Genomic DNA, 5,517 nt, shown 5'->3' with positions numbered 1-5,517 from the left:
GAGCCTCCCCAATAAGTATGGTAGGTAAGGGAATGAACTCGAGGGTCCAACAGAGTTCATACTCTGTCTCTTCTTAATGGTCATGTACCCAGGAGAGATTATTTAATCTCTAGAGCATCCATTTCCTCACTTGAAATGTGGGGGTGATAAAAGTATCTACCTCATTGGTTTACTGTGAGGATGGGACACATTTACACTACTTGTTCATGATATACCTGACATTTTAGTTATCATTAGAGCCACAAGCAGACAAAAGAAATAATACCAAGTTTTTAAAAAACTTGGGCATTGGACATACCTTATTAAAACTAAGTCTGAGTGTTAAAATTATTCTTCTAGAAAATGTAATCTCTAAGTATATAGTATACCTGGAGTATAGGCAAAATTATAGAGTTGAAATACAGATTTTTATATTCATCATTTCCCTTCCAGAAAATTAAACACCTAAATCACCATACAGAGTACCAGTCATCCTGTATTAGGTAAAACTGAAGGAGGAGAAATATTTTCCTCCTCTTCATAAAACAACGATGTCACAAAGTTATTATTTAAATCTTTTGTATACTAGTCAGCAATTTTCCTGTTTCTACGTTTGCTCTGTTAAATAGCTGGTCACCACCCTGTGTCTAAAAATATTATATAATCAGGGATCAACCTTATATAGCACCTCCCCCCAAGAATGGATCACATTCCTAAAAATGACTTTAAGCATTCCTTCTGTAATTTACTTTGGCATAATTAATGATAATTTATTGCACTTTATTGGACAAAGTTATTGGACAAAGTTACAGAGAATATAATATACTAACCATTAGTACAGCCTGTAAATATATATTATAGGATGAATGAATTAAGAGAAGGGACTAGATGAGTAAATAAGTAAATATATTAAGTGATCTTTTGTAGAGCTCTCACCCAAGTGGAAAAAAATTTTTCCCCAGGGATGAAACAAAGAACGTTAGCGCCACCTGGAGGCAAGAGTCAATTTGAAATGTAAGGAACATAACTGTCAGCACTTAAACTGGCAGCAGAGATGGTCTAGCCTTGCACGGTCCTAAACGGTAGCACATGTGTGGCTATTGAGCAGTTGAACTGTGGCTAGTCCAAACTGAGATGTGCCATAAGTGTAAAATACATACCTGATATCAAAGACAATATGGAAAAAATAATGCGAAATATCTCGTTCATAATTTTTACATTGATGACATGTTAAAATATTTTTTATTATATGAGATTAAATCAAATGTTATTAAAACTAATTTCACCTATTTATTTTTACCTTTCTAATGTGGCTTCTAGACGTTTAAAATTACATACATAGCTCACTTTATCTTTGTATTGGACGATGCTGCTCTCACCCTTCCCACCCAGTATGTGGGCCATGGACCAGCAGCAGGGGTGTTCATTACCTGAGAGCTTGTTAGAAATGCAGAATCTCAGGCCCCATCCCAACGTACTGAATAGGGATCTGCATTTTAGCAAAATCCCCAGGTGACTGTTATGTATATTAACTTTGAGACTTGCTGCTGTAATCCAACTGGGCAAACTGAGACCCAGAGTGGCCTGTTCATGGTTACCTAGCTGGTTAGCTAAAGCCTGATTCTCCAGCAGTATTAAAACTGCCAAATACCGCACCCCACACTGCATCATCCTGAAGACCCTTCCATCTTGTAGAGTAAAAATAAAACAGACTGCTGCTTCACTAGCAAAAAACAAAACATATTATTGCAAATATATAAAAAACAGATGGTGATCTCAGGAATATTCTAGGGTATTCTTCAGTCCTTGAGCAAGTCAGTCACTGTAAGTCACTACATAAGATTGTAGAAAACCTGTGCTTTCTTAACTATTCCTACAAATAACATCCATGACCATGAAAAAGGGTCAGACTTTAAAATCAATAATGTGCATTCCAGTCACTGAGTCAGTTTTGTAACCCACCTCCTTGCAGGAGGGTCTCATTCATTCTTTGAATGTCCAGCTCCTCACAACATGTTTAGCTCATAGCTTTGAATAAATGTGTTGAATGAACACATTCATTTCTGTTGCTTAGGTTCTATACCTCAGGAAATGTTATTTTCTTTACACTGTCTAACAACAATGTAAAGAAGTTTAGGAAAACACTTAAGTAGGAACCATAGCTAAAATCAGTCGTGCTTTTATGCCAAAATCCCTTTGCACATTGTTAAGAAAAAATTCAAATAGTTACTAACTTTGGTCATGAAAATGTAATTCGTCGTATAGAAAGAGGAGGCTCCAGGTAAAACAAGATAATATTGGTAAGGAATTCCAAGGACCAGAAGTTGTTAAAATATTTTCACTCATTTTTGTAAAGATTTTTGTAAGACAGATTAATCAAACCTAATCAATTTCCAGTGTACCGTGTGTATGACCAAAATGTTTTCTCTCATAAGAAATTACTTTTTTTGTATGCCAACTGGAAACTGCAGATTTAACTTAGGAAATGAACTTCGGTGCTATACGAATTGACTATACTAACTAGAATAGGAAGCACATTAATGAAATGATTTTTTTTTAAATGATGTAAGTCATATAGGAAGGAAAGTTTAACTCCCACTCTCTTCCTTTCAATTGTCCCATTTCCTCATGTTTTATCCATTACTCATGTCAGGTTTTGTTATTAACCTAAATAAAATAATAGGACATCAATCTTGCCTGTTATATATAATAATGAACAGATGACTGTTGCATATAATTATTGGAATGGTAATAACAATAAAAATAATAGGCAATTTGCAGCAACATGGATGGACCTAGAGATTATCATACTAAATGAAGTCATACAGAGAAAGACAAATACCATATGATATCACTTATATGTGGAATCTAAAGAAATGATACAAATGAACTTATTTACGAAACATAAACAGACTCACAGACATAGAAAACAAACTTATGGTTACCAGAGGGGAAACTGAGGGAGGGATAAATTAGGAGCTTGGGAATAACAGATACACACTTCTTTATATAAAATAAACAACAAGGTCCTACTGTATATAGGACAGTATACACACAGAGAGCTATATTCAATATCTTGTAATAACCTACAATGGAAAAGAATCTGAAAAAGAATATATATATATATATATATATATAAAATAGGCAAAGATAGTATATAAACCATTAAATTACGTATCATTAATATCCAAAAAAATGTATATATCATTTATTTGGCACTGAGATGTGCACTGCCTTACAACACTTCTTTTATTGAAGTCTTGAACAGATATAGAATGATTCATTCATTCAACAATATACACAGGGAATAAAATAATCACTGCCCTCCTGGAGCATTTGTTCTCAAACACACAAGTAATGAAATACATGGTACATCATACTGTAATGAGTGATGTGGGGAACATTAAGGGTGGTCTCTCTTAATTTGGGGTGGGAACCTGTAAGAAGCGAGGGAGGAGGTAATGCAGATATCTGGGGGAGAGCTGCCTGATCAAATGGAACAAAGTACAAAGGCCATAAGGCAGGAGCATGCTTAGTGGGTTGAGGAGCAACGTGGAGGCCAATGTGAAGGGAGAGGAGTGGACATGAGCAGGAGTAGGAGGAGATGAAGTCAGAGAGGGAGCGAGGGCCAGATCAGGTAGGACACTGTACACCATTGTAAGCACTCTGGATATTCCTCTAAGTATGAGGAAAAACAACTAGAGTGTTTATCATGACATGACATGATCTGACTTAACCTTTAGAAGGACTCACTCTAGCTGCTGTGTTGGAAATAGACCTTAGGGGTCAAGGCAGAAGTGGGAATTAGAAGACTATAATAATAATCCAGGCAAGAAATGATGATGACATGGTCCAGGATGATAGTGAAATGGTATAAAATTCTAGACATGTTTTGAAGGTAAAACTAGCAGGATTTTCAGGTGGATTAGACGTGGTGCATGAAAAGACAAGATAAGACCTCAAGTTTTTTGACCAATGGAGATACCAGTTCCTGGGAAAACTGAGAAGTGAGCAAATTTGGTTGGGGAGAGGCGGAGGGAGGGAAATCACAGATCGATTTAAGAGATGAATTTAAGATGACTTTTAAATATTCATTTTTAAAAATTAGACAGACTAGAACAGAATTCAAGGGAAAGGCTGAGGCTGGAGTCCTTGGCATTATTTCAGTCCCGAGATATGGGATCAACAAAGAAGAGAGTGGAAATGGAGCCAACAAGAATTTCAGAGCTGAGCTTTGGAATATCCAACACTGAAAGGGGCTGACTGCTGCTTAACTGTTAAGATGTTTAGTGTTGTCATTCCCCCAAACAAAATGCTAGCTCCCTGAGGCTGCAGCCCAGTCTTTACATTTTTCATTATGCACTTTGCCTATGGTGGGTGCTCAATAAATACCTGGTGAATGAATGAATAAATGAGTGTACCATGCAATGTTTAGAGGGGTTGCCAAGACAAAGGAAGAAAAAGTACAGGAGGACCGTATCTGGCATATTTCTCCAGTCCCCATCACTCACTCCTCCCCATGGGGGAAAGAATGACTTACCTACTTGATGAATCTGGGAAAGGAAATTGAGACTGGGAGGCTCAGCAGTTTCTGGGCTCTTACTTTTCCAGGGAGAGTTCTCAAGTTGTAAGATTACCATTTGGGGGCTAGGAGAGGGAGAGGGGAATGATAAATTATCCCCTCTTCAAATCTCAGTGTATTGCTATATGGTCTTTTGTGATTGGTTTCTTTCACTTAGCATACATACTTTTTTCAAGGCCCATCCATACTGCAGCATGTATGATGTCTTTCATTCCTTCTTATGGCCAAACATTACCCCATTGTAAGGATGTACTGAATTTTGTTTATCCATTTATCAGCTGATAGACATCCCACCTTTGGCAATTATGAATAATGCTGCTATGAACATTCGTGTACCAGTTTTTGTGTAGATATATATTTTCAATTCTTTTGGGCATATTCCTAGGAGTAAAATTGCTAGATCAAAGAGTACCTCTATGTTTAACTTGTTGAGGAGCTTCCAGAGTGTTTTTCAGGCTAGATGCTCACTTGTACATTCCCACCAGTAGTGTATGAGGGTTCTGATCTCTCCCCAACACTTGTTACTTGATCACAGTGGTCCCACTGGGTATGAAGTGGTATCTCATTGAGGTTTGGATTTGCATTTCCCTGATGGATCACAATGTTGAGCATCTCTTGATGTGCTTATTGGCCATTTGCATATTCTTCTTTATTCTTTCCTCACCACACAGACTGGTTTGGATCCTATTTCTATTGTACTGGTTAACTTTACTTTTTTTTCCTTTTTGAGCCTTTAAGTCAAATATAACAGCTCTTCTCCTTCTCCCAAACACAAAGACCTTATAAAAATTTACCACTTCATCCCATTTTCACTGTTATATAGTATCTTACTCCAACTTTATTTCTTATACCTTACAAATCTGTCATTATTATTATTTTATGAAGTCAGTGCTTACTTGGTAATCTAACTAAACACTCAAATTTGCTAATTACATTGTTTACTGCATCTCACTCTT

This window comes from Lipotes vexillifer, unplaced genomic scaffold (assembly GCF_000442215.2).
Source record: "Lipotes vexillifer unplaced genomic scaffold, Lipotes_vexillifer_v1.1 scaffold1288, whole genome shotgun sequence".
Classification (NCBI taxonomy): domain Eukaryota; kingdom Metazoa; phylum Chordata; class Mammalia; order Artiodactyla; family Lipotidae; genus Lipotes; species Lipotes vexillifer.
The sequence above is the reverse complement of the archived record's forward strand: the minus strand, read 5'-3'. Positions refer to the sequence as shown.